We start from the raw sequence: 12,408 nt of genomic DNA on the forward strand, positions 1-12,408 counted from the left end.
AAAGTCTAAAATAATCACCTCATCCGATAACTGTTTCTGACTCATCTGGCAACTGTTTCTAATTCATCTGGGAACTGTTTCTCTGTTCTGTTCCCAGATAATGATAAAACGATGTGATCGGCTTTAAAAACTCTGTACCCCGGCTGTTCGGGGCTGCACTCTTATCAAGAGTGTTGGTCCCGATCCGTCCGCCTTGCCTCTATTGTAATAAACTTTGTTGTGACTGTCACTGGTGCCCGTAGCATGGTGTTTCAGGAGTCGTGTGGATGCAACAAAAGACCTATAGAATTTACTGAACAGGGGTGCCTGGGTGGCTCAGTCAGTTAGGCGTCCGACTTCGGCTCAGGTCACGATCTCATGGTTCATGAGTTCAAGCCTCGCATCGGGCTCTGTGCTGACGGCTCAGAGCCTAGAGCCTACATCAGATTCTGTGACTCTCTCTCTCTCTGCCCCTCCCCTGCTCATGCTCTGTTTCTGTCTCTCAAAAAAATAAATAAATAAATAAATAAATAAATGCTAAAAAAATTGTTTTAAAGTAATAAATAAATAAAAGAATTCAATGAACAAATTTCAGGATAAAAATCTTAACACTGCTTTACAAGCCAAAACTAAAATTCTCAAAGTGTAATGTATATTCTGAGGTACAATTTTAATGAATAGCAGGGCAGAAGAAGTCACCAGGATTTTTGAGTACTAAATAGCAATTTCCTGTCTTTTGAGAATTCATTTAACATAGCGCTTTCTAACACAATATGTGAAGAATTGGGTTTTATTATTAAGCTCAGTTGCAATTTCATTTAAAATTATAGCATTTTACACGTACTGTTTAAAGTGGCTAAATGTGCAATTTGTATTTCTCATAAACTCTAATTACATTTTAAGGAGTATACAGGCAAAAATAAAGTTTAACTTCCATACTTACTATAAAATCAATTAAAGAAATTCAAAAACACTAATGAAAATTTTGCAGATATTACACTTGTGCAAATAGAGACCAAAATCCTCTGTTAGCAAAATGTTTCATCTTTAGTTTTCCCACAACAGTTGTATTTGTAAGGATAAGAAAGGTGTTAATGAACCATGCATCCATCCATCCATCCATCAGGTTATTCATTCAGTAAATAGTCACTAACTGAAACTTAACATCACCTGCTTTTGAGATTCTAAAAGGATTAACATTATGAGACTGTCCCGCAAAGTTTAAGAGAGAAGATAAGACATGATGCAACAGAGGAAGAATAGATTTCTTTAATCTTGGAGGTAACATTTGGGAAGATAGAGATCATCCTTAAAGGAGATAGAAGGACAGACAGAAAGAGCATGGGCTTTGAAAGCAAAAGACCTGGGTAAATTTCTAGTGCCACTCTTTACTAGCTGTGTGACCCAGGGCAGCCTGCTTAAATACTCTAAGCTTTAATTACCTTGTCTGTAAAACGGGAGATGTTATAGCATTACCACACAACCTTGTTCGGAGGATTGAGTTAAAATCAGCAAATCACACTACTTTGCTTATAGTAGGTCTTAATAGATTCCAGTTCCACCCCATCCATCCGATTTCTCTTAGTTTGTTTTTTTTTTTTTTTTAATATTTAAACCTCTTGGGGTGCCAGGGTGGCTCAGTCGGAGCTCCAGCTCAGGTCATGATCTCACAGTCTGTGAGGTCGAGCCCTGCATTGGGCCCTGCGCTGACAGCTCAGAACCCGGAGCCTGCTTCGTATTCTGTCTCTCCCTCTCTCTGTCTCACCCCTGCTTGCACTCTGTCTCTATCTCTCTCTCTTTCAAAAATGAATAAATGTTAAAAAAAAATTTAAATATTTAAACGTCTGGATTTAACCCATTTATTCAGTCATTTAAACATTCATTGAACACATACAATATGCCTGGCACTGTGATAGGTGCTTGGGATCCAAAGATGAATAATTCAAAATTCCTGCTGGGTATAATCATTTACTAGAGGAGAAAGACCCATAAATAAATCGACACACTAGAGAATACAAGAGGAGTAGAATGGCTCCAGGGGTCCAGAAGAGAACGCATTGCCTCTGCCTTAAAAGGTGGGAGAGGAGGGTTCAGATTTATGACTACCTTGGCAACTGGTACTCCATAAATGTATCCAAATGGAGACTTTTTCCAAGCAAGTAGTCCTAGCAGTTCTTTAAAAAATCCTCCCATTTAGGGGCGCCTGGGTGGCGCAGTCGGTTAAGCGTCCGACTTCAGCCAGGTCATGATCTCGCGGTCCGTGAGTTTGAGCCCCGCGTCGGGCTCTGGGCTGATGGCTCAGAGCCTGGAGCCTGTTTCCGATTCTGTGTCTCCCTCTCTCTCTGCCCCTCCCCCGTTCATGCTCTGTCTCTCTCTGTCCCAAAAATAAATAAACGTTGAAAAAAAAAATTAAAAAAAAAAAATCCTCCCATTTATACGGGGCGCCTGGGTGGCGCAGTCGGTTGAGCGTCCGACTTCAGCCAGGTCACGATCTCGTGGTCCGTGAGTTTGAGCCCCGCGTCAGGCTCTGGGCTGATGGCTCAGAGCCTGGAGCCTGTTTCCGATTCTGTGTCTCCCTCTCTCTCTGCCCCTCTCCCGTTCATGCTCTGTCTCTCTCTGTCCCAAAAATAAATAAACGTTGAAAAAAAATTAAAAAAAAAAAATCCTCCCATTTATTAGACACTAATGAAAAGTGATAAAGAAGGCAAAATGGTTGCCAACAGGGGGAGGCAGATTTGCAAAGTCCAAGTGCCTGGGTCCGTATCTGTGCTCTATCCCGTATTAACTGTCTGCAAGTTATTATTTATTTATTTATTTTGGGGGGGGGCGGGGGGGAGTGCAAGTCAGGGAAGGGGCAAAAGGGAGACAGAGGTGATGAAGGGAGCTCTGCCCTGACAGGTTGACAGCAGTGAGCCCGATGTGGAGCTCAAACTCACAAACCCCGAGATTAAGACCTGAGCCGCAATCAGCTGCTCAAACAACTGAGCCACCCAGGCGCTCCTGTCTGCAGGTTATTTAGCTTCTCTCAGCCTCCAGTTCCTCATGTGAGGATAGTAACTGCATCTATCTGTATCATTGACGCTTCAATGAAAACAAAAAATTACATAAAACGCTGCATTCTGTGGCTGGAACATGTTAAATATTTGATATTAGCTGCTATTATTACTTGCCTAAGCCTTCTTGCAAGCATTAACATAGGTGTTTTTCTTTTTAAAAGGACATGCTCCAATTATAATGGCAGAAATAAAAAGGGCCCTTCCATCCTGGGATTTAGGAGTTCTCCCCGTTACCCATTCTCCCTCTCCTATTGCTGCCTCGGGGTATCTGGTGTGGCACCAAGAAGAACGGGCAGGAAAGCGCTGCTGTTCCATCGCATCATAATTCCACACATGTAGAAACAGTTCCCCCTCCAGAAAGTGGGGAAACTGCCTGTCCTCGGGGATGTCTCAAGGCCAGAGGGGATGATCTCTATGAAAGTGCCTTTGAAGGAAATAATTGAGTTCATTCAAAGTTTAATTATGATCATTTTGAACACAAAATGATTTCCCAGCATCCTGTATAACATAAGCTTTTTTGAGCTTAAATACATTTACCTTTTACCCTCTCCTACCACCATGTTTGATACATAAAAGATGCCCTCAAATGATGGTTACGTTGTTAAATAAAATCGTATGTACCAAAGGCTACCTGTACTGAAGCCGTGTTCGGGAATAATTTATTTTTAAAAAAATGTTTTTTAAATCACTTTTTAAGGTGAAGTATGTGAATGCAAACATTTCAGTCTTTGGCGCCAGCTGGGTATTTGATTTCACGGCCTTGTTTTCACATTCCCAGTTACCTGGACGTGCGCACAGACCACAGACGCACACATATTTGTTCTTTGTTTTTCTAACAGCACCTGGCGCTCCTGCTTGAGGTTTGGCTTTGCTTTTTGATGTCGGAAGTCGGCTTGGGGATTGCAGTGGGACGCTGCGAGCTCGGAGGCAATGGGGGAAAGGCGCCAACGTCTGAACTGGTGCCTAATCCTCCGCTTCCTCCTCTTGGGAGCGCACCTAATTCAAGGATTTAGAGTGGCCTGCCACACCTTTCGGCTGTATTGGGCTGCAATTCATCTTTGGAGCAAAGGGATTCCAAATGTAAAGGTCAAACCACTCGGCAGCCGCCTTGGCATCTAACAGAATGCTTCTGTGTCCCAGGGGCATCTACCGCCGACCAGAGCCCTCTCAGCGCAGGATCCAGGTCGGTCCCTGACTGCACAGGCTTTTCTTGGCACGCACAGCAAAGGCTTCGGGGCGTTTCCATCTGCCACTTGCCAAAAGGCTGCAGCCGGTGTGCGGTCCAAGTGCCTGGCTTGAACGCGTTCCAGCGCTGTGTTCTGTGGCTTTGAGGTTTGCCCTCGCTCGCGCCCGCCGTGTGTGGGAAGGTCCCCCGGGAACCGAGGCGGCGGCTCTGCGCGCCGGGCTTATCAAAGGTCTTCCGCTGTGCGGCAAATGGAAAGCAGCCAGGCTCTTGGAGGAGGCTTACAACTTGCCAATTATTTTCCGGGGCACTTCGGTGTGTTACCTTCTTCCTGTTCTCAAGTCTGCACGTAGCAAGGTGCTTTCCTTTAACTTTTCCTCTTCCTTTTTTTCCCCCTTTCCTTTTCCTTCCTGTTTTTATGCCACACAGTTAAGTCCCAATTTTGTATTGCCCGATTGCGTTCCCTTGCAATTTGCGATATAACCTCTCGAATCTGGCAGCGTACATGCTTGCTAACTTACTCCATTCCCCACCCCCCTCCGTGTTCAGGGTTTTATTTCTACTTAGCATCTAGTTTATAATGTCTTTTATTAAGATTGGAAACTTAATTATGTACGTATTTGAAACCTGAACCCGTTAAGTCGATAGATCCCTTGAAAACGTTGTTTGCCAGGTGCGCAATCACAGTGAATGTGCAAAAATGTTGCCCAATTAGTTTTTAAAGCTTAACTGAAAACAGGCTGAGGGACTAGCTTTTTAAGTGGAGAAAAATGGTTCCCTAGATGTTAGAAGAAATAAGGAAAATGCATGAAATGAGTGAGAGATAAAATTATGAGGATTATATCCACAGTAAAGATATCAGGGGAGAGACACTGAAAGGAAAGAAGAAAATGAAGATTTTACAATGTAAACAGTAGCTGGTTCCCCTCCTGGAGGTAGTCGGAGGCTGCTCAGCTCACCCCCCTACCCTTGGGTCTCTCTGGGTTCTCTGCATCCTGAGTCAGTCACCACCTCCGCTGTGTGTCTGCACACGACCACCTCCTCCTTGTGTGTCTATAGACACATGGGGGTGATCGGATGCTTCACATTGTCATCATGACTTATTCACCGTCTCTCCCATCAGACTATAAGCATCTCAGGGGCAGGAATCATGACAAGTGTCCAGGACAGTAAAGGTTAGTCGTTGGAAGGAGTAGTAGTGTCTGATGGGCCTGACCCCCTTCAAGGGGGTCGGGGATGTGCTACTCTGGCAGCTGGAAGGCTGTCAGTTGAGAGCCCTTCAACTTGCAGCCTTTGGAGGATGCCCTCAGCTGCGGACAGCTGCCTTGGCCCAGGTCACACCCTTCCAGGGGTCATACATCTCCAATGACTGGTGCCCCCCCTTCCCAGCCTGGCTTGGGACAACTCTGAAATGTTGCTCTAGCTTCAGAGCTTCTCCATGGGCTTGGCCAGGCTCTCAGTGGCCTGCATTGCCAGTGGCCTTCTCTCTCTGTCCACTCCTATTTTGCCCCTTGTTTACACAGGTGTTTGGCCCAAGGGCACTGGCTAATGAACACTCTATACACAAAATCCCATCTGATTTTGCTGAGTCTGAGTCTGCTTCTTGGAGAACCCTACCTGCAACCCCGTTTAGCTGAGGATGGTAAATAATTAGGGCAAGGGGTAGAGAATTTAGGAGGAAGTATTTTAATATCTTAAATGATGTGGGGTTCTAAAGGAGAATGAAGAGATATAAAACCAAAAAAAAAAAAAATGTAGTCTGGTGGAAAGAATAATTGCTGGGGAGTTCCCAGACCTGGTGCTTATGTGGGCTCTCCTAAGAGCTGAATGCGTGACCTTGGGACAGTCCCAGCAACCCATGGGCCTCCCTCCTCGTCTACAAAGGGAAGAGAGTTGGAAAAGCATATTCCCAAAGTACCTCCCTCCTCTGCCCTTCCATCAGTCTGGATTAGAAACTCTAAGAACATTTAGCAAAATTTGACTGTAACCACGAGATTTCCAAAGATGACCTCGAAACTGTAAATCCAGGAGACAAAGCTGAAGGAAAAGAAAATGTGCCATTCAGCGTTCGAGGCGGTGATCTAACATCCCTCGGAGTCTGTCATTTTGACAACTCACAGACGTGTGAGGAAGGCATTCCTTTGATGGCTGCTTGTCTAGAGATAACTGTGCTTTTCAAAGGAATGAGGTGAGGGAACAAGGAGGGCATGGGCTTGGCAGACAGTGGAAATTGGAATGGAAACACCATGGGGAGTAAGTCAGACAGAAAAAACACAATTATTGACAGTGGAGATGAAGAGACTGACAAAGAGGAACATTTTATAGTCACAGAAGTAAAGCTTCTTGCAAATCAAGAAGTTTGGCTGGAAATGAGAAGTTGCAATCTTACTTAGTTTCATTTTGTTTGGTTCCATTTTGTTTGCCTTTAGTTAAAACAACAGTCATTCATCAAATAATCAAACGCCTATTTTTATCAGGTAGGCTTCTTCGATGCAGTCAAAAAAGGGAACAAAATAATAAAAGAAGAATTTGTGGTCAGAGTAGGAAGTGGCTAACAGAATAGAAGGAAAAGTCAAACAAGCCAGCTCCCAGGATAGGACCCAGGGAGCCTCCAGGGCTCTAACAGCAGGCGCAAGAGAGAGGCTTTCCAGGATCCAGGCTTCCCAACCTTTTCATCCTGTGAAGCCTTAACTTTCCAGGAAAGAAGGTAAAGAGACTAACTTGTGCTATCCTTGGCTGGAAGGAAAGGAAGGACCCCCTTGCCTGATGATTGGGGAGGAGCCATTCCCCAGAGGAAATCAAGTTTTTGTCGCCAAAAGAAAGGACAAAGGATGCATGCAGGCCAGCAAAACTTTCAGAAAGTTTCCCCCACCCCCTAAGCATTGCTATAGCCATGGCTTATGTTGGTGAGAGGCACAGAGATGAGCCCTACTCACCGGGAGCATGGAGCCTAGTAAGAAAGTGTAACAAGGTATGACAAATCCTGCTGGCTAGTGACCTTATAGCCATTCCCGCCTTGTTTTTTCTTGCCTGGCTCTACCTCATAGTTTGACAAAGTGAAGTACTCACTTTCCCAGACTCCCTTGCAGCTAGAAATGGCTAAGTGACATGGTTTTAGCCTGTATGTATAAGCAGAAGCCTGCTAGAGGGCTGAGGGAAAACCCTTTGCTTTCTGTGATAAAAGAGACAGATGCATCTGGTACAGTCCTTTCCCTCCTTTTCCTGCTTGAGACATGATGTCTGGTGCTACATCCATGAGGATGAAACACCAATTGAAATAGTGGAGGAGAAGAATGAACAAGGCTCGGGGCTTCCTTGTTATTTGTAAGCCCGTTTGCTATTTGTAGATGGATGCATTTCTTTTTTATTTTTTAAATTGTTTTAAATGCTTATTTTATTTATTTTGAGAGAGAGAGAGAGAGCGCACATGCACATGAGTGGGGGAGGGGCAGAGACAGAATGAGAGAGCGAATCCCAAGCAGGCTCCATGCTGTCAGTGCAGAGCCCGACTCAGGGCTCAAACTCAAAAACGGTGAGATTGGGGCGCCTGGGTGGCGCAGTCGGTTAAGCGTCCGACTTCAGCTAGGTCACGATCTCGCAGTCCGTGAGTTCGAGCCCCGCGTCGGGCTCTGGGCTGATGGCTCAGAGCCTGGAGCCTGTTTCCGATTCTGTGTCTCCCTCTCTCTCTGCCCCTCCCCCGTTCATGCTCTGTCTCTCTCTGTCTCAAAAATAAATAAACGTTGAAAAAAAAAATTAAAAAAAAAAAAAAACAAACAAACAAAAAAAAAAAACGGTGAGATCATGACCTGAATCGAAACCAAGAGTCAGTCCCTTAACCAACTGAGCTTCTCAGGCACCCCTTGCTGAATGCATTTCTAACTGATATATAGGAGTCTGAGCTATGGAGTCTGGGATGGAATCTCTGAGGCAGTGAATACGATATGAAAAGGGGTTATCCAGATGTGGATTGCAGGGAAGGACGAGCACTCCGGGTGGTCTAGGAGTAAGAACATCTGTGCCCACTTCCTACATGATGCATATAACCTGGGCCAGCCTAACTTTTCTGAGCCCAGTTTCATCCCACAGAATCCACCTTCACCTGCCTTCCTCAACTTGGGAAAACATGGTCTTTGTTTTATTCAAGGAGAATCCCTCCACTGTGGTCTGATGCAATTGTCTCCCAGGAATTTATTGATTGTTATTCTTTCTGTTTTATAATCTCTCCCTCTCTATGGGCTCCTTACTCAAAGACTGCCTCCGTTCTCAAGTCTCTCATATTTAAAAAAAACCAAAGCCTCTTTCAGCTACTGTAGGGTTTGTCTTTTTTCCCTTGAACATTTTATTCTTTTTGTATTTACTTCCTCACTTCTCTGTAACTCCCTCCCTTAGTGCTGTGAGACAGACACACTCTACCGCTATGTGGAACTGTTCTGAGAAAAGTCACAGTGTCATTAGAAGGTAATTTCTATGCATGCAGGGATCTTCTCTCTTTTGTTCCCCACGGGATGTCCTGTCTCCAGAGTAGGGCCCGGAACATAATAGTTGCTCAAGAAATAAATAAATGTCTCCCTAATCATCAAAGCAAATGAATCCTGCCTGTTTTGCCTCACTTGACTTCTCAGGAGCGTTGTCATTTTTTTTTTTTTCAACGTTTATTTATTTTTGAGACAGAGAGAGACAGAGCATGAACGGGGGAGGGTCAGAGAGAGAGGGAGACACAGAATCGGAAACAGGCTCCAGGCTCCAGGCTCTGAGCCATCAGCCCAGAGCCCGACGCGGGGCTCGAACTCACGGACCGCGAGATCGTGACCTGGCTGAAGTCGGACGCCCAACCGACTGCGCCACCCAGGCGCCCCGAGGAGCATTGTCATTTTTGAGCACTTCTGTGGTGAGACCCACGCATCTTAGTTTTTGTAACATAATTGTTTCTACTTCTCTTTGAAATTTTTATTATGGAAAAATTTCATAAATGGATATGAAGGAAAAATAAAATAACAAAGGTCCCAGTACCCAATGCCCAGCTTCAACTCATGGCCAATCTTGTTTCATCTGAACCTTCACTCCTCTCTCATGTTAATTTGAAACAACCCTAGACACCCTTCTATTTCACCCATAAATATTTCAGATTTCATTGCCAAAAGAAATCAAATCTTTTAAGCAGCATAATCTCAACACTGTCATTACACATAAAAAAATAACAAATCCTTGAGGTGCCTGGGCGGCTCAGTTGGTTAAGCGTCCGACTCTTGGTTTCAGCTTAGGTCATGATCTCGCGGTTTCGTGACTTAAAGCCCCATGTGGGGCTCTGTGCTGACAGTGCAGAGCCTGCTTGGGATTCTCCCTAGAGAGAGAATCTCTCTCTGTCCCTCCCCCACTTGCACTGTCTCTGTCTCTCTCAAAATAAATAAATAAACTTAAAGATAACAATTCCTTAATATCATCAGCTTCATTCTTGATTTTATTTTGAGCTGTCTTGATTATTATTTTGGAGGCTGGAATACCTTTCTGTTTCTGTTTCTTCTACCTAGACTATCTTATTGGGAAATTGGGAAATTGGAGTGAGGCCTGGTCAGGTTTGTCTGAGCTCTTTCTAGAAGCAACCCAGTTGTGGGAGTCCTGTACCTCTGCCCTTGCTGAAGCGTAGCTCCCAGGATCGTATTCGGCCTGCAGTTTGTCTACCTCTGCCATGCCTGGGCAGGTAAGTTAAATTAACAGTGAACCCTTAGGAAGCCCGTCTGCTTTGGTCAATAATCAGGCTGATATTTTATGTTCAGCCACCTGACTTCCATACCAGTCTCCCAATCAGTTCTGAAATCAGGAGGAAAAAACTATGTGAAGCCCTATCAACAAAATGAGAATATTATTCAGAAACATTGAGGTAAACACCAGAAGAAAGAGCTAATCAGTTGAAAGTGATTGTTTCTGGGGAGGGAAGATGACATAGGAGGTGGTGGACAGTGAGCTTCTTTTTGATTTAAGCCTCTTCACAATATATGACTCCTGAAGGTCTAGACATAGGATATATTGATAGGTATAAAAATGATGGGGCACTGGGTGGCTCATTCAGTTAATGTCTAACTCTTGGTTTTGGGTCAGGTCATGATCTCATAGTTTGTGGCTTCAAGCCCTGGTCAGGCTCTGCAATGCCAGTGTGGACCCTGCTTGGGATTCTCTCTCTCTTCCTCTCTCTGCTCCTCCCTCTCTCTCTCTCTCTCTCTCTGTGTCTCTCAAAATAAGTAAACGAAATTTTTAAAAAATTTAAAAATCAATGAAAACATGTCATATCAAAGCCTAGAGGAGCTTAACTCAAAATCCCCTCATCTTACCTGGCCCCTCCTCTTTCAGGGAACACTACCATCTATCAGAAATCTTGGAGTCCTCCTGCTTCTTCTTGCCCTTTCTTGCCAGATTTTGGTGGTGAGCAGGACTTCTATAATGTGTCCTGTTCTCATCACAACTTCTGTGTTCCCACTGTTCTTGTCTTGGTTCATGTCCTTCACCATCCTTTGCTGGACAATTACAGCAGCCCCTGCCTGGTCCATCTGATATGGGCTGAATTGTGTCGACCTTAAATTCCTATGTTGAAGTTCTAACCCCAGTCAGAATGCGACTGTATTTGTATATGGGGCCTTTAAGAGATAATTAAGGTAAAATAAGTCCATATTTATGGGCTTTATATGACTGAGTCCTTTTAGGAAGAGGAGATTAGGACAGAGAAAGGCATAAAAGAAAGCTCTTGTGCAAACAGAGAAGACAACCACCTACAAGCCATGGAGAGAGGCTTTAAAAGACACAATCCTACTAACACTTTGATCTTGGACTTTCAGCTTCCAGAACTGTGAGAAAATAAACTTCTGTTGTTTAAGCCGCTGAGGCAGTGGTGCTTTGTCATGGCAGCCCTGATGAACCAATACACCAGCCCCCTGCCCTTCTTGGCCATGATCTGATTCAACTTCCAAAACAGTGTCAGAGGAAGCTCTCAATAATGCACATCTAATCAAGTTATTCTCCTGCTTAAAATCTTTAAATGACTCTTCTACATGCTAGATAAAACCTATCTCCTTAGCCTGACATGGGAAGCCTTCCCTTATCTTCCCCCCTTACACCGAAGCACCAACTTTAGTGAAGTATCTGCACATCCAAGGAGGCCACCCTAATTCAGGCTTTACTGTCTCTGCAGGTGTATTTTCCTTGCTCAGAAGACCTTTACCCTCCTCAGCATTTTCGAGTCTCAGGTCAAATCCCATTTCCCCTGGGAAACCTTTCTTACCCCTTCAGATAGAATCAATATTCTTTCCTTATGTTCACTTTGGACCCTATATAGACTTCTACCTGACACTTACAGTATTTTTATTGCCATTGCTTTTATCTTATTTATCTAATCCTTAAAAGCAGAGACTATGCTGTAACTTTGCAGACACAGGACCTAACATAATACCACGCACATAATGGGTGCTCAAAAGATGTTGACCAACCACCTGATTAAATGAATAAATCTGGAAAACTGGAATAATTATGTTAGTTTAGAATACCTCAAAGAGCTATTTTCCAATAATACATGTGGACATTTTAAACAATGCTTAGAAGTAAGTAATTTTTGAATTTTTAAAGACGAATTGAAATTGCAACTTACTATTTGATCTTGAGTTCGAATGTACTCGAAGAGTGGGTCATTTCCAATGCTTAACATGGTGTTGCTTTTTCTTTAAAACATGGGATCATGAAAATGTATTTTTAGAGAAGGTAGAGATGATCTGATCCAACCATTCTATTTCATCAACAAGGAAGCTAAGAAACAGCAACTGTGCCCATGAGCACACGGGCCCGCTGTTACCAGAGCCGGGATGCTTGATTCCGTGTCTGATACACTGATTCTGCCTCCGATGAAGACAGAAACACCGCAGTTAGATTGGTTTGAGGAAAAGGGATCTGAAATGTAATTCAACCAAGAAAAACGCCACCAAATTTACATTTCTAAAAGTAATAGAAAGACTCTGATTCTTGAATTGTTTCTAAATAAAATATTGTGAATGAACTTCATCCAATATTGATATGTCCTTTGGCACTGGGGCACTTTAGAGTATTTATTTGTTATTGTGAAAAATTGCATTTGAATAATGTATAACAAGATGCGTATTCAAATTGCCTCTGAATAATGTATAACAAGAACATTTATTCATTTGGCACCTT

This window comes from Leopardus geoffroyi, chromosome A1 (assembly GCF_018350155.1).
Source record: "Leopardus geoffroyi isolate Oge1 chromosome A1, O.geoffroyi_Oge1_pat1.0, whole genome shotgun sequence".
Taxonomy (NCBI): domain Eukaryota; kingdom Metazoa; phylum Chordata; class Mammalia; order Carnivora; family Felidae; genus Leopardus; species Leopardus geoffroyi.